At 31.3% G+C, this 20,878-nt stretch overlaps 2 long non-coding RNA genes and 1 pseudogene across 6 annotated transcripts; all 3 read left to right on the top strand.

Moving 5' to 3' along the window:
• Positions 1-6,064: 6,064 nt before the first annotated feature.
• Positions 6,065-8,106, top strand: LOC146952423 (CBL-interacting serine/threonine-protein kinase 25 pseudogene; annotated as a pseudogene). Its single transcript, XR_015006264.1, has one exon. The product of XR_015006264.1 is annotated as a CBL-interacting serine/threonine-protein kinase 25 pseudogene (transcript).
• Positions 8,107-14,384: 6,278 nt separating this feature from the next.
• On the top strand, positions 14,385-17,799 carry LOC146952424 (uncharacterized). Of its 3 annotated transcripts, none has more exons than XR_015006268.1 (6): positions 14,385-14,997; positions 15,116-15,287; positions 15,645-15,724; positions 16,517-16,614; positions 16,722-16,810; positions 17,419-17,799. It is a non-coding gene; the product is annotated as an uncharacterized LOC146952424 (long non-coding RNA). The 3 variants fall into 3 exon arrangements; XR_015006269.1 differs by having other exon boundaries at positions 15,116-15,209; XR_015006267.1 differs by lacking the exons at positions 14,385-14,997; positions 15,116-15,287 and having other exon boundaries at positions 15,584-15,724.
• Positions 17,800-18,061: 262 nt separating this feature from the next.
• Positions 18,062-20,134, top strand: LOC146952425 (uncharacterized). Of its 2 annotated transcripts, XR_015006195.1 has the most exons (4): positions 18,062-18,477; positions 18,587-18,634; positions 19,088-19,185; positions 19,787-20,134. It is a non-coding gene; the product is annotated as an uncharacterized LOC146952425 (long non-coding RNA). The 2 variants fall into 2 exon arrangements; XR_015006192.1 differs by having other exon boundaries at positions 18,587-19,185.
• Positions 20,135-20,878: the final 744 nt, after the last annotated feature.

A 20,878-nucleotide genomic window follows, 5' to 3' on the forward strand; every position in this document is an offset into this window, starting at 1 on the left:
CTCCATGTGTTTTTTAGTCTATGTTGTTTGTTTTAAATTGTTGGGTGCATTTATCATCGTGTTGATATTTCGTCATATCGACCTAAAATCGTGAAAGTGAGCATACATATCGTATTTACGCGAAAGTGAGCCTACATATGGTATTTACGCGAAAGTGAGCTTACAATTGTGAGCTTGTTTTCTGATTTTTATTTAAATTTGTTTTCGCTGTATAGAAAAACCTTCAAGTCATGTTACATCATCTATATACTCACACATATCCAACTGATAAAATGGACCAAAAGTTGATCAAATTTGAAGGGTGTGCACTATTTTTTCAGCATGCATGCTGCTATGGTAAAAACAAAATATAAGCTGTGTTGAGCATTGCATTTTCAGCTTACAGTTTATTACTTTCATACTGATATTTCTGAGTATGTATGTACACAATTTTGGACAAGAGTTTAAAGAAAATTCGAGAATTATGTGTACAAAGTTTAAAATTCATATTAAAAAGCATATAATGATCAAACTCATTATCACTTGAATCCACATTCTACACCAAGAGGACCACATCTGAAGTGGAGTGCTATTAGAGTTTCTCCAGAAACACCTATATTGGACAGTGTGGAATGTAGAAGGGGTCCACCCAAACTCTCTGATGAATAGACAGCAGGAACAAGCAATGGCTGCAATTAACAATATCCATTGCCATCAAATACCAATAAGAGTCTCTATCTCAAAATAAAAAATACCAACCAATAAGAATCTTTCATTAAATGAAATATTGTCCAAACATCTTTTTATAAATGAAAATAATCATCACCTTATTAGTCAATTTTATAAGAGTTGAGTTAGCATCAATCCAAATTTTAAAATATACTTCATCCACCCGGTTATCATTATACATAAATACAAATTTTATAATTGAAGTATTTGATTTATAATAATCTATATACATCAGTTATTCAATTAACTTAAAAAGAGAATATATTGATACATGATGGAAAACCTTGTAAATTTAATATATTTTCTTTACTATGAACTGAAGCCTTGTTAATTTATTGTATATTGAATAATTAGTTTGTAATATTGACTTATTTAGAGAGAAAAAAAACATTAGTTTTGGCCCAAAAAAAAAAAAGAAAAGAAAGAAGCACTAGTTAAGTACAAACAAAGCGTGTTTAATATTTTATTTTAAGTTGGTTAATTTATTTTATGAATACCAACAAACAAAAATTGCTATAAAAAAAAAAAAGAAGTCTAACATTTTTGACTGAAATAACAATCGAATGTAAAATATATTTAAAGACAATCAAAATAGCAAACAATCGGTGGTCTCTATTTTGATCGCTAAATAAATTAGTGACCAATTTTTATGCTTTAGTGATCAAAATTTCAGTAACTAAAGATGTGATTTTTAGTAGCGTCAATATTTATTTAAAAAAATTCTAGGCTAACTTGACTATAATCACACCATACGTTGTTGGAAAGAGGATTCCTTGCGGTGTCTTTTTCCCTGCATTCACACAGTCAAGTCATTGTTGACGTCTGATTAAAGGACCAAGCACAAATCAGGATCACTCGATCTTGATCGAACGGTCACTGAAACATGACTGCGTGGTTTTGCTGGCTACAGTAAACCATGGTCCGCATTATCATAGATCCTCCCATGACATGCTATCAAGTTATTGATATTGAAACACTCATGTCACAATCAGGTACCTACTATGTTCAATGTTTGTTTGAAGATGACAAATTGCACAATAACGTTTGGAGCATACCGTGTCAAATTTTAGGCAGTGAAGAATAACGTGAGAAGTAGGAATTAGTAGTACCCCGTCGCTAGCGGTAATAGTGTTCCTCTAAACAATTCAGTTTTGATGCATCAACATCAATCAACTTACTTATCTTTTTTCCTTTTTTTTGGTTGTAACTTATTTACTTATCTTGTACATCTGATATGAAATTATTAAGATAAAAATATTAGTTTCCAATTTTCCAAATTCAAAAAGATAGACTTAAGAATGATAGAAAGCTCAAATACATTTCAAACCGTAAATTTAGACCAATTTAAAGATATAAATTAATAATTTAGACCAATTTAAAAACATTAAGGTCTAAGTTAACAAAAGTACATATTTTTGTTTAGAAAAAAAATCACTTACCCCATTCAAACCAATTTAAAATAAAGGATAATTTAATAAATTGCACTCTTTTTTTTTTTCAATAAAACATTCCAAAAATTGTTTCGTAAATTTACAAAAATAATCAATTGTTTAAAATTTATTTGAATTGTAATAAGTGGATATTTTTTTTGTCATATGAAAATATACATACACATTTGCTAACTTAAACATTAATGTTTTTAGATTGGTTTCAGTTTGTTTTTTTAAAGAAAGTTGGTCTAATGATCTAAGTTAACAACCATATATATATAGTCAGGACCCGTTGACACCAGGTGTAAGTCTAATGACTTACACCAAATCTTAGCCGTCAAATTTACTTAATCCAATGGCTTCCATCTATCAAATTAAAAGGAATCAAATTAATATTCAATTAATCATTTTTCTTTTCTAATTAACAAAAAAAATTCCAGTTTGCGATTCCAGTTTCCGTTCTAAATGAGTTTCAATGTTAAAAAAGCTATGGCTTTCCAATTAATGAGTAAAGAGCTATGGCTTTTAGCAAGATCCAGATCTAAAATTGAAAAAAAAAAAAAAAAAAGGTGTTTAAATTGATATATATTACAACAACGAAAAGATTGCAAAAATTTCTCAAGATAATTAGTGTATTACTGATTAGAGTATTTTAATGGATTGAAGTTTTGGGAAGAATTAAGCTGTAGGCGTTTTGAAGGGGGGAAGGGCGTGATTGGCAAGGAGGAAGGAGACGAGTGTGTGAAAAAAATCAGGTGCAATTAACTTATTGTGAAGGTTTTAATATGCACCGTACAATTTAATCAAAGGGTCATTATTTATTCCTCTCATCTCTCATTCTAATTACTCCTCTCATTTGATACACCCTCTATATATATATATATATATATATATATATATATATATATATATATATATATATATATATATATAGACACACACACATATATACTTTTTATTTTGGAAAGAACTATTCAATTTTCATGCGCTTTGACGCTTGAGAACATTCAAGCTCACTCCTCGTATATTTTATAAATAAAAAAAATTATTTAGTCAAATAATGTCAGTTACAATGAAAATGAGAGTTTTTTATATCGGCAATTATTTAATTAAAACTATTTAATTAGGTGAACTTCCTAATGAGTAATCGAGATTGTCCCAGCCAAACAAAACAATGCAACCAGCCTAGAAGGGATGTACTAACTAACTATCAATGAGTTGGCCATGCCTTACAAACATATGAGTTCCATTTTTGCTGCTGCGTGTTCATACTTTAATGGATGATCTATAAACATATTTTTAAAATTTATTTTAATCTTGACGAACTTCGAATCAATTCACTTAAACTTTTTTCTATAGAAAAAGAAAATATGATTTCAAGAATTTCAAGACCAGAAAAGCAGGGAATCAGATCTTTTTCTTATTGGGAAGAAGAAATTAAAAAACTTTCTTTGAGAGGAAGAAATCAAATACCTTGTTTCCATCTTTGAGAGAAATTAAATTTTGTTTATTACCTTTATTAGTGAGTGCATGCCATGCCTATTTATCCTTAATTTCTAGTAATTTAGGTAGGTGTGTTTGTTTCAAGTTTAACAAATTTATTCCCAGGAATAACATTCCTTGGAATATAAAGACGGGAATTTTATTCCAAGGTATTTAGAAAAAATATGTTTGGTTAACTTTATAATATTTCAAGGAACCTTAAAAATAGGGATTATAATAGGAAATTCCGCATAATTTTATTCCCATCTTCATGGGAACTTTATTCCCACCCTTTTATTTGGGAAAATTTTTCTATTCCCAGGAACGTTTTATACCCGAGAATAAAATTTAGTAAACTTGTAACAAACATAGGCATATGTATTTTTATGATTTTATTCCCAGGATTCTACAAATATAACTTGAAACAAACACACCCAAATAGATTTTATAAAAGTACGTCGACATAAAATATCATCAATAAATAAAAATAATGATTAAAGACAAAACTACTTAATGTTCATAAATAAAAAATGAAAAGAGATATATGATTAAAGACAAAACTACTTAATGTTCATAAATAAAAAATGAAAAGAGATATATGGTTAAAGACAAAACTACTTAATGTTCATAAATAAAAAATGAAAAGAGATATATGGTTAAAGACAAAACTTCTTAATGTTCATAAATAAAAAATGAAAAGAGAAAAAAAAACACACAATATTATTATTATTATTATTTTTATTATCTTTATCATTATTAGGAAAAAACAGGGACACGCAGTTTTTATTTATTGGGAGATTGGTGGAAAGAGAGGACAAATAGCCCACAAATAATTCAGTTTTAGATCTTTTTCTGTGTGCTTGTGGACCAAGAAAATCAAAGCAACAAGTGCTCCAATGAAAACGAGTCACGGAGCCAAGTCGGCAAACCTTCTCACCTCTATTATTAATACTATCATAATCACTATCATCATTATTTTTTTATTCTTTGATCTCATTATTATTACTATTTTAAATTGGGTATTGTTAACAAGTGTTTTTACATTTTATATAGAAAATGTTACATTTTAAAGTTTCAATCCATTGAGTATACTATTTTCAAGACAAAATTTCTTTTTTAGACTTTTTAACAAGTATCTTAAGAGCACTTGTTAGCATTTTTTTTTTTAAATTTATAATAGAAAGTTGATTTTTTAAAAGGAATTACAAAAATAAATTATTAATAACATAACACTATTGATTATTTTACAATTGTCTTAAGTGGAATTTGAACGCTAGTGTTCATAGTTACAAAACCAAGGTTTTATCATTATGATGACACCTCTCTTAAACTAATAGAATTTGATTAATTTGTGTATCATTTTGTTAATTATGACAATAAACAAATTACAATTAATTGAATGAATTTTAATAGTTGGGTCAATGTCCAATTTATCAGGACTCGCATCCTTAATCAGACTCATCACTCTAAGACGGTTGCATGACACAAACCAAGTGTGGATTGCTATAAATGTACTCCCTTCGATCTTTATTATAAGAAACAATTTACTTTTTTGGTTCATAGATTAATTAATGTATCTTGTTATAAATATAGACTAGATACATCACTTACACAATGAATCTAAAAAGTCAAGTGTTTCTTATAATAATGACCGGATGGAGTATCTTGGATGTCTATTTTTCTTATGAATTCAACAAAATTGCTTTGGTATGTGTATTCGAGATGATGATATAACTTTAAATAAAATGCATTAAATTTTCTCTTATAAAAAACTAATCGAATGAATAATTTAATCATAAAGAACAATAATGTAAGAGAAGTATAATTTAAAAACTAGCAACGCAAACCGAATGTAATATAATGACCATTTTAAGCAAAAGTTAAAGGATCAATCTAAAATATCATTAAGCAAAAGTTAAAGGATCAATCTAAAATATCACTTTGTTTTTAAATATAAGCAAAATTTTATAAAATAAAATAGAGAAATGTTAACGAGTATCCTCGGGGCACTCCTTAAGCACTTTAAATGAGAAGTTTTTTTTTTATGAAAAGTTGTGTATTTAATGCATTGAAAATTGTAATAGTTGATTTTTTGAATGAATAATTGCTAAATTTGGGATCCTTAAAGAGTGTCCCAGGATACTCGTTAACAAGACCCAATAAAATAAAAGATGTACTGGTTTAAATTTTAAACCAAATTTATCAACTTTCTCTAATTAATTTTTGCCTATAATTAAGACTAAAGAGTATAATTAAAACTTAAATAGACCACGTAGACAACCTTGCCTAAACTATATTCTTAAAACTATGATTAATATACAAAATGCCAAGGCCCTACAAAGGCTCCCAAACTTAACGTGGCCTTCACTTTCACCCTATATAACCTAATTAAATTTCAATTCCGTGTGCTCTCTTATAAATGTAGGAAAATCAAAACAACAAGTGTTCCAATAGATACCAGCCAAACCACCACTCTCTTTCCTTTTGTTTTTGTCTCTCCCTTTTATTAACTATCAAATCCCAACCAAACCTACATCACACAACCAACATTCCTCTAAGTCTCTACCCTCTTCTTCCCTTCCTTATAGCCTAATAACTTATCAACACTCTTCAAAAATAACCCACAAATCAAATCCCAAAAAAAACTAATCATGCAATACTTACTAGCTTAATTTGTGATACTATTAAGTTTTTATTTTATTTTTTCCAATGGAAGAAGTGAAAGCACACATGTTATTTGGCAAGTACGAGATGGGAAGAGTACTAGGTAAAGGAACATTTGCAAAAGTGTACTATGCCAAAGAAATTTCAACCGGAGAAGGTGTAGCAATTAAGGTGGTAGACAAAGACAAAGTGAAAAAAGAAGGCATGATGGAACAAATCAAACGTGAAATTTCAGTGATGAGGTTAGTAAAACATCCAAACATCGTCAACCTTAAAGAAGTCATGGCAACAAAGACCAAAATCTTGTTTGTCATGGAATATGCACGTGGCGGCGAATTATTCGAGAAGGTAGCAAAAGGTAAATTTAAGGAAGAACTTGCAAGAAAGTACTTCCAACAGCTTATAAGTGCCGTAGATTATTGCCATAGTAGAGGTGTTTCTCATCGCGATTTAAAACCGGAGAATTTATTACTTGATGAAAACGAGAATCTTAAAGTCTCCGATTTTGGTCTCTCTGCTTTGCCTGAACACCTTCGTCAGGACGGGCTTTTACATACTCAATGTGGAACTCCTGCTTACGTGGCACCCGAGGTAGTTAGAAAAAGAGGTTATAACGGTTTTAAAGCTGATACTTGGTCTTGTGGTGTTATTCTTTATGCTTTACTTGCTGGGTTTTTACCTTTTCAACATGAAAATTTAATTTCCATGTATAATAAAGTTTTCAAAGAAGAATATCAATTTCCACCTTGGTTTTCACCTGAATCAAAGAGATTTATCTCAAAGATTCTTGTGGCGGATCCTGAAAGAAGAATCACTATTGCTTCAATCATGAATGTTCCATGGTTTCAGAAAGGTTTATGTTTATCAACAACTACTACTGCAAATGATGATTTGGAGTTGGAATCAAAGGTGAATTTGATTAACTCAACGCCGCAATTTTACAATGCGTTCGAGTTTATTTCTTCTATGTCTTCAGGATTTGATCTTTCGGGTTTGTTTGAAGAAAAGAAAAAAAGAGGTTCGGTTTTCACTTCAAAGTGTTCTGTCCCAGAAATTGTAACAAAAATTGAAAGTGCTGCGAAAGGTTTAAGGTTTCAGGTTAAGAAGGTTAAAGATTTCAAATTAAGGTTACAAGGGTTGATTGAAGGGAGAAAGGGAAAATTGGCGGTGACGGCCGAGATATACGAGGTGGCGCCGGAGCTTGCGGTGGTTGAATTTTCTAAATGTTCCGGTGATACTTTTGAATATGTGAAGTTGTTTGAAGAAGATGTTAGGCCTGCTCTCGAAGACATTGTTTGGTCATGGCAAGGGGAGTGATGCCACGTGTTTTGGTAACATGGCCCAATCAATGTCATGCCTAAGATTCTCTGGACTTTTGGTGTATAATATATGAATATAAATCATATATGAAATTTGTGTATAATATTAATGTGGTATATAATGGGTCCGTTTGTTTTGGATTTTTTTGAAAAAAATCTATTTTTTTAACTAAAAAATCACTTTTTTTGTTTTTGTAGTGTTTGTTTTAGATTTTGAAAAAATCCATTTTATTAAAAAAATCATTTTTAGGCTCAAAATGAAAATCTATTTCAAGTAGCTTTTTTAAAATCTATTTTTTTCTAAATACAAGGAGCTCAAGTGTAAGGGTTTCAAATCTTCAAAAAAATGATTTTTAGGATAGTAAACAAACACAAATAGAATAGATTTTTTTAAAAAATCTCTACAAAAAAAATCTCTAGATTCTTTTACCTCAAAATCTATTTTTTTTAAAGCTGAAACAAACGCACCCAATATAAGCTAGAGTTGGCTGCTTTCTAACAAATTTTGGTTTCTTGCATTTGATTTTGGCCTTTTCATTTTATTTTTTAAATAGCTTGAATCTTATGGAGATGTAGATAGTATGATTTTGGTGAGACTGTAAATACTCCACCTTAGAAGTTACCAATTGTAATAATCACGTATAATTCGACAAGAATTTTCGTATTAACTTTTCGGGGTTCTTGTATTTAATTCCTTTTTGTTTATACCTCTGCATATTTAATTATTAATTTTTTCAAGAAAAATAAAATGATATATGAATTTGTGAAGAAAATGGTTTACTTCAATTGTTTTCTTATTGGATTTTTTTTTTTTGGGTACAAGTTTTCTAGCTTATTGGTCTTATCGAGCTAAAATTATAACTTTTTTTTTAAGGAACTAAAATTAGAATTTTGAAAGTGATATTTTTCTTTATTTTATATGGTAGTGTGAAAATTAATGCGCAGGCTCGCTTCAATAAAAAAATTGTTACTATTGTTTTTATTTTACAAACATGATCTGCCATTCATAGTTACAGCTCCGTTAAGTGAAGCTTTGGCATAAAAATTAAAATGAATCTAATTTTTTTGAAAATATTATGTATGCTAGATATTGATTTGAGTGATAATGTCTTACCTATTGGTGAACCAGTGATATTATTGACTTAATAGTATAAACTATTAACGACAATAGTGAATATAGACAGGTTCATTTGATATGAAGTTGCTTTATATAATATGGCAATGACGTTGAGAGATAATTTATAAATGCATATGTCTTTCTATCCTAACCTTAGTGAGCTCTTGAGATAAGTGGTGGAGGTACCAGGGGCCTTTAGAGGCTATGGTCCCCCACCTCCCCATATTTTTAATAACCTTTTTTATACACTACAACTAACTATATTAAAATGTTTCTTAAGATATATATTAGGTCATGCACCCCCAATTAATCTAATTAAAATGTTTTTTTTTTAGACTACAAGGTTGATAAAATGTTATTTTTACTAACTTTACCTAAAAAAAATTATTGGACTACAAGGTTGATAAAATATTTAACTACAATTAGTAAGTATTGATTTGGATCAAATAATTCTTTCAATTAATAGTTTTGACGTCGTCAACGTTACATATACGAAGACATGATTATTTTGGACATTAATATTTAAATATTTGTAGGCCTATATGTTCCAGAGATTTGAGTATCGACCACACTTTTCTTTTTGTTTTTAGCAAAATTGTATAGTATCAATGTGCTCAATCAAATTGAATAAAAAAATTATATATATAAGAAACAATATATGTACTTTAGCAAATACTCTTAATATTTTTACTTAGAAATTTGTGATTTCTACTCGAAGATTTTCATTTGTTTTTTTCTAAAGATTTATATTTGAATACAACAAAAATATACAATCAAAATATTACTCAAGCTCTAAAGTATGATGTGTGAGGTTCGATCTTGATTTATTGTATATGAAAAGAATCATTGTATAAATTAAAGAGTTCAGCTCTTTAAAGTTTCCATGAATTTTTTGTATTTAAAACTTTTTTTTTTCCATGTGAAAAGCCATGCACAATTGCACATGGGTGCAAATTAAGCAAACAAAAAATGGTGGAGCAAAATTTGAGTCAAAACAAATTTTCTCCCCTTCTCTTCTCCCTTTCAAAAAATAAATCAATCAAATAATTCTAAAATATTTATTCCCTTTGCTTGCCCATTTTTCTCTATTCATTCCCCACTTTGTTTCTCCAAAGAAGACTGAGAAATGTCATTGTCAATCTTGTTATACCGTCGATTTTTCTACACCATTATTGCACCTTAATCTTCAAATTTCATATACACCTTTTTTTCAACATTTGACGTATGGGCATATACGATCCTAGCCAATGAAATCTTGACATCATTACAGTTTCACATGTACTTTTTGGGCAGGCAAATAATTGCCCTAGTGCGTTTTGGGGATAAGATTGTTCGGTCAATTCAAAGCACCATCCATGAGAGTTAGGACTTGGGAGATTCCATGTGTCACGTGAAGGTGTTTGGCATTTACTATAGGAGGAGAATAATGTATTGTCTGCTGTTCAAGGAAGAATATAGCCAAAGCAGGCAGTTAATCAGTTACATCCATCTAACGGTTGGTGCCTAGAAAACTTTGTATTTTGATTTTTGGTTCTAAATTATTTTTATTATATGGTGGAGATCATCTACATTATTATTGTGGAGCAGGAAAATACAATATAAATATCTACAAAGACAACAAACAAAACCAAAATTTTATTGACTTTATTCCATTTTCAAGTTTTTCTTTCCGCTATTTTTAGAGCGATAATGTAAGTATATGTTTTATTATTTGCTTGAATAACAACTAGTAATGGAAAAATAAAAGAAATTAAAAATTGCAAAACAAAAAATGTGACACGATTTTCTTTATGTAGTTCGTCCAATTGTGTTTACCACCTTGATTATATGACAACAATTTTGATTATTATGGTGTTACAAGATAAATATACAATATTGTTTCAGAATACTAATGATACCTTTTGAACCGTACCTCCAGATCAACTACACCACCCCTCACCCTCTTCGCAGGGACGGATGCAGGTTGTAGGATTTGTGGGGTTGTGTCCACACAAAAATTTTAGAAACAATTTTTTCGGTAGTATAATGTATTAATAGTTCACATTTTGACCACATGGATCACACTTATCACAAATCATTTATCTTTTGGCCCACACTTATCATCATATATCTCAAGCTATATATTATTAAGAATTAGATGCGAAATTAAGTAGGGGATTACTGATTAAATGATTGATTAGTTATTTTTATAGATACATATCATTCAAAGTTTCCATAATATGAATAATTGTAGAGGACAATTATTAATGAAACAATTTTTTTTATATATAATGCCCCCACTATTCAAAAATCTTGGATGCGTCGTTGCCTCTTCGGTGCCTAAATATGAGCCATATACTATGTTTTCTATGTGTAGTTTTGATTATGATTTATAAGTTATTATTGTACTATGTTTTCTATTAGCTTATCTAGGTAGTAGTATAAACGTATTGTTTCAATCATAATTAAACTCATGTTCTAAATAAAACTAGTGTTTCCGAAAGAAAATAGAAACTCTTAAAAAAAATACATTCTACTCAATTTCATGAATCCTTTAGATCATCTCCCAAATTGTCATAGTCAACTTGAATATGTGAAGTTACTCGACTTATGTTCATGATGGTCTTCATTGAATAAATTGTCGTTCAATCCTCGTTTAACTTGACTAGAAACTTATGGAGATTTAGATCCATTGAATGAATCTATGAGGACTTGAATGTATTTGATCTAATTTCTTGTATGTTGTAGATTTTTTTAGTCTTTAGAGTAAGTATTTAGATTATTTTTGTTAATTTATTGATGAATTTAGAGTCATTTTAAATAAATTGTTGCTTTTTAATTATTGAGTTTATTAGGCGTTCATGCCTTTAATTTCTTCATTAACCAAAAAATTAATGTAGATTATGTTTCATCTCATTGGTTCAACTAATTAAACAAGTGGATTGTTTGAGTAGAATACTAATACTGAAATTGTGACATTATTGATGCATTTCCTAGTAATAGAATGATTGCAAATAGTAGTTTATTTATATTGTGCGTGTCATATACATTTATATGTTAGTGTGTAATGGTAGAATCCTAAGCAACCCAACCTAAATGACGATTAATAGAATAGAGACTTGCATTGTGTAAACATGACTTGCCCAATTGTTTGGCCCAATAAAAGAAGAAAGGTGCTAAAACACGAATTAAGAGAAGACGATCGATGTGGTGCAAAAACTATTCTCGATGCCATCTACTTATGTAAAGATTTTAGAAAATCAGACTTGTCTCCACCATTCAGCACATCAGGGAACTCATCTGACTTACAAAAGTGTCTCCATCAATCTCATATAGTGTTTACGTCTAAAAATAATAATCGCCGATCTCATCAAATTGGCAATTAGATTATTATGCAAGAAAGCCTTCCACTTGACAATGTTAAAGTAGTCGAATGAGGGATTTGATTCATTCTCAAGGTCACTAACTCAATACGTGGATCGTCAAAGTCTGATAACTGAGTCAAAACGAAGTGGGACTGTACAATGACCCGAGAAAACCACTTCTATGTTTTTAGCACCGCTGACTGCTTTGAAAAATAAGGGAGAATACATGATCTCTAATAGAGTTACGCACCAAGGACCCTGTCAATGGATCACGCTGAGAAGAGGAGACTAAAGCTGAACGTGGGGTGATTGATAAGTGCCAAATTTTAGTTATTTTACAAATGATTTTAGTTATTTTACATATTTATTAATATAACCGATTAACTTGTTTTACCATAAAAATCAATAAAATCCTCAAAAATCATGTCAATAATACCAGTTTGGCTACTTTCCATTCGTTTTTGTAGGTCTTTTGAATTGAATTGTTGAGGAGATGGAAAAGAACTAAGATTTTGAGTTTAAGCCATTACTCTAAGCGAGCCAAATCGATCCAAAAGCAAGTCACGGCAGAAAATCCTAGAATTTTCATTATTCATAATCCTATCAAGTACGTTGGGCGAGCATAAATTCGCTAAGTGAATTTCATAATCATGTTCAATCCGTTGGGCGGTTTCTGAGTTGGAAAAGGCGTAATTCTGAAGAAAGGTAAATTCGCTGAGCTGATTTTGCCTCGCTGAGCGAATTTTCAATTTCCAGACTCTATATCAAGAGGCTCACATTTCTTTCTTTTTTAGATATCACCATACACAAGAGACACCAGGTATGTTGTAGAGAGGAAAGAAGAGCAACAACATAGAAAGAGAGGGAGATAACTATGACAAGGGAGATCGAGGAATCAGCTTCGGCGTCAAATCTCTTTTCTTCTTGTTTCGTATTTTGCGAAACTAATCATATCTATAGTTGGGATTATGTCTATTTTCTATGAATTTCATGTAGATACTTATCGTCCTGATTATATATAAATCACACCTTGTTATGTCTTTGGTTTAATTCAATTCTTAGTGTTTTTTCCAACATGCAATCGAAAAATGAGCTTTTGATTTAAAATTTGCGAGACATCGACTTTTTATCTAACAAATCTGGATTAAATAATGTGTATATTCTAATGCCTAGAATAGATCTATGTTCGCATGCGCACACAATGTCCAGTCATATTCCATTGAAACAATTAACTATTATGCGTAGCATCGGAAGTCAATTGATATAAAGGATTTCGTGTCGTTTATACCAAACATGGAAACATACGATGAGGGACAGGTGGATATGTAATTGAATCTTAGAAAATATATAATCAATTGAGAAGACACATTGATTGAATAGTTGATGACGTCTTATCCCAACACTAGCTTTTTTTTATATATTTACAACTCTTTTCATAAACTGTTTCTAAAACAACCCTTTTTACAACCATTGATTTACAATAGTGCAAACTTGAACGGCCAAAGACATATCGTAATATCAATGGATTTGATATTTATTTTTTTATAAAAACATGTATACTTATTGTTGTGCGAAGTATAGAAAAAGCCTTTTTATTAGTGATATGATCCCATTAGTAAGGGAGTTATTACGTATCACCCGTAAAATTAGTCAAGCAAAGTCTCATCACTATAGGCCACATCGTTTTGTTAACAGGCTTAGTTTTTGCTAAAAATACTAGATCATATACTGTAATTAGACACATTCGATCAAACAAATTATTTTTGCATTTTTATCTCTTTATCTTTCTACCTTTATCTTTATTTTTATGCATTTCTTAGTGTAGCACAAAAAACCCAAACCAATTGTGCCTAACACTTTACTGGAGAAGTCAGGGGACCCAAACAATTGGACCTTGGCGTCAATCACTTGAAGTAAAAGGCACAAAAGTTGGGAAAACTCGGTCAACCTCGACTGATTTCACGCTTCCGTCAACATATATCACATGCCCAATGGCACAATACGACCTTTACCACTGAAATATTCAGTTTCCCATGCCAAGACTATGTTTAGGGTATGCACCTGAGGTATAGAAAGAGTCTCTGCAATATCGAACAAGCGTCATCCTTGACAACTAGAAAATCAAGATAGTCTCGAGTCGAGACTATCTTGATCAGGGCCGGCCCATAGCCCGTCGAGGCGGGGCTAGACCACTGGGCTTCAAAATTTTAGGGGCCCATAATGTATTTTTGTTGCATTTATGGCAAAAAAATATTCATTATATCATATCGATATTCATTATATCGATATGACCCGTGCGGCAGCACGGGTGGATGGTCTAGTCCTTTACTATTAAAGCCTAACTTGATGTGCTGGCACTTTAGCCCTAATCACTCCCTTTTTTTCCCTCCCAAATCACGTCATTAATGCTAATCTCACCTGCCCACTGCACACTTCATCTCAGCCGTTCATTTCATGACCTTTCATGTACTTGGATAAACCAATCAGAATCTTTGCTTTTACACTTCCTTATCCCTTATACTGTTTGACGTGCAGCTCTAGACAAATTAGCATTTACTGTTTGATACTTTCAATTCAAACAAAAAAAAAAGCATTCTCTCAATCGCTCCTCTCCATTCCACTCTACAACGTTTTTCATCCCCAATTCATTCTGCAAATCCAACAGGATACCACTTCCTCTGTTTCTTTTCCATTTCATCCCTCCTCTCATCAACTGAATATGACTCGGCGGGGAAGGCACCTACATCTCCACCCTCCTCCGTCACCATCGAACGCAACTCCCCTAGCTTCAGCCCAATTTCACCACCACAACCTTCCTCCCTTCCCGTAGTCGTTCAAGATCATCGACCCAAGCAAATAATCAAAGTTTCGAGATTCGGCAACGTGACTCCTTCTGGTTTTGTGTATCTCACCAGGATCAATTGTTGGTTGAGGTAGTATCTCTCTCTATCTTCACATTAAGCACTAATAAATTTCACGACATTCATTTATCGTTCTGTTTGAGAGTTTTGACTTATGAAATTGTTTGATTTGGTTTTGGTTTTGGTTCAGGTGTCGAGGAAGGTGATGGGTTTGCATGAATGGAGGAGTAACGTGTGTCAAGGTGTGCCTAATCTCGCTGGGATGCATTATACATATGTGGAAGGTGTTATTTCTCTTTCAATATATGCAGACATGATAAATACTAATTGTTGTACCTCTTTCAATTTGCAATATGACCAAGGTAACAAAAAATTTCCTCATTTCTTAATTTTTTCTGGTGTATATAGAGTAAGTAAAGTCAGTTTTATTCCGATTTAATTTTAAAAACTGATGGGATTGGTTTCACTTTGGAAGATGATCAATTTTAATTCTCTTAAATCATTGAACAATGGTCTCCATTAACAATGTTCCATTTAACTTGATTCATTTCATACAATGGCGCTGGCATAAAATTGGTGTTTTATTTGTTTGGTGGTTTGTTTTCAATCCATGGAACTAGGATGCCAGGAATGAGGGATCTTGAATGTGATTAAATAGATTTGTTTTGTTCTTTCATTTTTATTTTTCAATCCTCTACTAATCTTTGTATTTCTAATAGGAACTAAACGTTGATGACAACTAAAAGAAGATTGGGATGAGGCTTTTTAGCTATAGAGTGATTTGAAAAACATTAATTGGGTAAGATGGATTACACTTTGATGTAAACTTAACTAACCAGTTTCTTGATAAAAAGCATGGGCTATAATCTTTTTTTTAGTAACATGGGCTATCTATAATCTTGATGGTAATATAATATGTGAGAATTTTTTATCGACTTTGGAGAATAAATTTTGAAAGGGATATACTTTTGGTTTTCTTAACGACCTCTTTTTGTCATCTGCAATTCATTTTGTTTTAGATTGGGTTATGCTTTGTGAAGAATTGCATGGCTTATTAATTTTTGAGGCCTCAGTGATGCAATTTCATACTTCTTTTCTCTGCAATTTCATACTTCTCTTTATGCTCTTTATTTAATAATGTGATGGGTATTAAGTGATTCTACCTCAAGCTATGATGCAAAAAAGATGCATGTCAATCATGATTTAGTTCCTGGCCGTCAAAAGAACTCAATAAACTTATGGTTAAATAGTTGATTTCATAGTGAAAAATATCATTATTCATTACTATAATTCATGTTTATGAATCATATATTAGCATAGAAGATAAGTTCTGATATATAGTTATAGAAAATTCAGTAAAATGGTTTTCTTTTTTATTAATTAATATTATTAAAACATATTTCTATCATCATGTTTCCTAATTTTAGCAATCCTAACACTCTATCTACATTGACAGCAAAATTGCTATTGTGATATGAAAGTCCATGATGACATCAGTTTGCATGCAATGAGATTGAAATGTTTTCTACTTTAATGATTATACCATTAATTATTGTGATAGTTCTAATTATGTTTTACATGGACTATGTAGTAGAATGTCTACAATTTGGCGGAGTTGCATCAGATATAGAAGTGGAGGAGTAAGATGCATATTGCTATTCCAACAAATTAGAAATCAAGTTTCAAATGGTATGAGTATATTTGGTCGTCCAATTAGGATATTGTTCAAAAACTTTTTAGGTTTCTAGGGGTGGAATTTTCTTCTATTATATCTCTAATTGATTTGTTTTCTTCAGCAATGCATCAAATTGAGAACTAGCAGTGAGGGGAGACAAGACGAACAAGGAAATAAACAACGAAGTGAAAAACCATTAGCCACTAGCCCGTGAGTGTTTCATATACAACCCTTGCCTTTTATTCTTATTTTTTTCTTTTTTTTTTATTCAAAATATTGGTCTTATTTTAGACAAATTGCAGCCTTAAGTCGTTGCATAAAGAAAATGAATTGAAGAAAATCTATTTTCAAATCCATTGGCCAGCATGCTCTTTTGCATTTATTGATGAAAGAATTTGAAACCATATTGCAAACTTCAATGGAAGATTGACTGGCTAATGCCTATTTTCATTTTTGAATATGTTTTAGTAATTAAACCGAATTCATAACAGCTTATATTAGACCAAATGGTACATTGTATTTAAGTTAAAAAACTGTATTTGGTTTGCGGATGGATCCTCCCATGTAATTTACACATGAGAGAGTTAAGTGTGATTTATCACCATTCAAACTCACCTTATCAAAATTCTTCATGAGTTTCTTTCTCTTGATACACATTGTGTTACCAAAGCCACTTAGCCATATAAATATTTAATAATTAGTATAACTCTGATTATTAATTACATCCTACCTTGCATATTTATTGGTTTATATGGGCATATTATCCTAATGGGCTGTTGTAATTTGATTCTCAAAGCATCTGTTTTTTCTAATTGCAGATGGAGGATAAGTTTAGTTACTATTCTGGTGGAAATGATAAGAAATATAGTGAGTAAATGCAATGTGCAACATGCACTTCATAGAAAAATTGAAAGGAGCATGTTCTAATTGGTTATTGTAGTACATTGGTCACTCCATGATCAAAATAAACAATGTATGGGCTATGGGTAGCTAGCTACACATGTTATTATTGCCACAAACCTACAACTCTTAAATGTATTTATGTCAACTTAAACAATCACTGTATCAAAATGAATAATTATAGTCTTTCAAGTTAGAACTCGTGCGACATCAAAAGTTTAGAAATACAATAATTAGACTACGATATTATCAGTTTGTTATCATTATTTTTAATTATACATGTTTAATATTTATCATGCTACTTCTTCCGGTTACCTATATACACATTATGCTATAACTATATTCTTTTAAATTTCACTTGGTAGGACCCGTGCGATAGCACGGGTCAAGAGTCTAGTTTCTAATATGAATAACATTGCTAACAAAATATGACAACCCTAATTCTGATGGTTTTGGCTCCAAACTATTCTGGCCGTTAGATGCATCTGTGTTGATCTCCACATAATCTATATGTTCCCAATAAAAACAGTCTTTCAATTTAACACACACGGTTCCTAATCCAATAAACTTAGACCAATATTCTCTTCCCACTTTCCAATATTCTCTTCCACTTTCCAATATTCTCCCACCACTACCTCCCTTGGAACTCTCTCTCCATTGCCTCATCGAGAAGCTGCGACCACCGTGAGGATGCCGGCTTTGAAGCCTCATATATTACTGCGATTTAAGACACATCAACCAACCACCGTCAATCTGCAACCACCGTCAATCTAAGACAGCAGCGGCGAGAAGCTGCGACCACCGTGAGGATGCTGGCGAGAAGCTGCGATTTAATAAACCTGACATCAATGTTGCTGTTCAAGTGCTAAACAATCTCAAATTCAAGAAATTGCTTCAATACCTGCTTTCTGGTTCCGGTAACGGTTCTGATTCGCGTGAATCTTTTTCGTTAATCTGTTAACAACCCAAGAGCCCAAGTACGTTCCAACCATTTTCTTTCTAATTTCTTAATTAATTTCTTACCCTTTTTAAGATTATTAAATTATTATTAAGGCAGTAATTTGGCTTCTGTTACATCTTATACAGGAAAACGATGGTAGATAGATAGTAGAAGATTGAGTTGTGAAGATCACAGTGAGTTTTGTTTATTCTTTTGAAAGAGGAGAGTTTTGTTCAATTGATTATGTAATAATATTTATTCATTTGATTTTATGCTTATTTGGTACTTTACATTCTAACAGTTTGAGAAAAGGATCACTATAACTTAGTTGAGACAAGTCTCATTCTTATTTATTAAATTTAATTGAAATTCTAATTGTTGTTTTGTTTCATTGTTTTTGAGAATGCAATTTTCCCATTTTCACATTGGTTGTTGATTTGAAACTTTGATTGGAATCCATCTACACTAAAAGAATCATGCATGTTGATAAATGAAATTCCTAGATTAGTAGTAATGTTATAGAAGTAGTTGACATCAAGAGGAAGTATCTAACGAAGCTGATTGTTTATCTATTATGTTCCTGTATGTAATTGTACATATAATGTAAATGTGTTTCATCAATTTTTGGTATTTTATGAGACGAACAGGATGAGCCTCTATGCACCTTTGAAAGGTTTTTTTGGGTTTGAAAGGTTTTTTATGTGGAGACCATTTGTGTTTTGCTGCTCTTTCATTTACGTGTTAGGTAAACAAGTACCTTCTTACTTTTGTCCACCACATATTTGATATATTGTCTCTATGAATTTTCACCTATAATTAGTTTTTTATTCAAAGTTTGAAAACCCATTTCAAATTCAAAACACTCCCTATATCATTTTTAGTTTTTAAAGTGTTGAACTTTGATTTTGAATTTGTTTCCATTTATCTTCTTTTTTTCGTTCGATTCTATACGTGACTATTTCCACTTCTGTCAAGTATAATAACAAAGTTGGTTAACCTTTCTATTCTATTTTGGTTTAGTTTTTTTATTGATATTTTGTACATAAGGTTATTTGAATGAAGTATAATGTTTGGAGCTGACATTGAAGATTTCTTTTGCTTTTTGCTGTTACTAAAACAATCTGAACTGCTTGACATATTCTTCAAGTGAGTTGTTGTAAAAGTCAGAATTAATTACATTATATAACCAATACTTTATAAAAGTCTAAATTTATATATTGTTAAACGATTGTAGTTGTTGTCATGCCATGCCCAATCTCTTGCTTCTGCTTAAGTGACTTTGTTACATCATAGATGAAATGATTCTTTGCTCATGATATTGTTGTTGATAAGCTTTAACTTGGTAGGGCAATATATTGGAAGCAGCTCTGATGATGGAAACTTAGTTCTTCGAAGATGAAAACCATGTTATTGGTAGTCTAACCCAATTGTCTCCTCTTCGCTTAATGTCGGTACTCTCCCTTCTCCTTCTATTATTCACTCATACCCACATTCATTCAACATGTGATTTTGCAGATTCTTAGAATTGAAATTGAAAATGAATTGGGAGTAATTTTAAATTGAATGTCTAAAGACTCAAATTAAAATTCGTGGTCTTATTAATTATTTTTTTGAGTTGTGTACTCTTATTTTTGGCTTATAGAAGTTTTCGTTACAAGCACAATAGTTTTTTTGTTTTTTTTCCACGCTTTTTTTTAGGTTTTATGTGGTCGTACGATGAAATTTTTAAATTAAGCACCTTGATTGAAAAAATCATTTAATTAAGCTATCTTTTTGACAAAAACAATTATTTTCATTTTCTATAATTTCTCACAAAAGTACTTATGGACATGTATTAACTATTCCTATAATTTATTCCAAACAATCTCAAATAAGTAAATTCATGAAGATTACATATACTTATACTCCTGAAGCAACAATGGTTGAGTTTAAAAGTTGGGAGTCCTTAGTCTTTGCGCTTTTGGTTTAGATTTTGGATGTGGTGGTCTGGTGTATAAGGCTGCGGCTGGGTTATTGAATCATGTGTCAATTTATGTTACATATAGTAGCGGCTTTTCTTTTAAAGGGTGCTATATGGTGTTGATTATGTTAATGATATCATGACAAATATTTTTCCCTAAGAAATGTATTCATTAAGATTTGAGAGTCATCCGTACCCTCTTCCTCTCGCGGCTTAGGGTTTCATAGATCCCCTAGAGCCGCCGCCTCCACTACGTGGGTAGTGATCCGTCGACATATCAAATGTTGTTCTTTCCTCCGCCTCCCTTGTTTCTTCTTCTTCTTCTTCTTCTTTCCTTCTAGTTATCTCCATGTCATGGTGTTGTTGTAGGTAATGTTTGTTCTTGTCATCTTCTTTTTCTAGTTATCTCCCTCAACTCAACCCATACCTCCCTCCACCGGTTTCACTCCCTTCTCCCTCTGTCGGAGTCTCCCTTCTC

This window comes from Medicago sativa, chromosome 1, assembly GCF_051527215.1.
Source record: "Medicago sativa cultivar Bolivia chromosome 1, Bolivia_mono, whole genome shotgun sequence".
Taxonomy (NCBI): domain Eukaryota; kingdom Viridiplantae; phylum Streptophyta; class Magnoliopsida; order Fabales; family Fabaceae; genus Medicago; species Medicago sativa.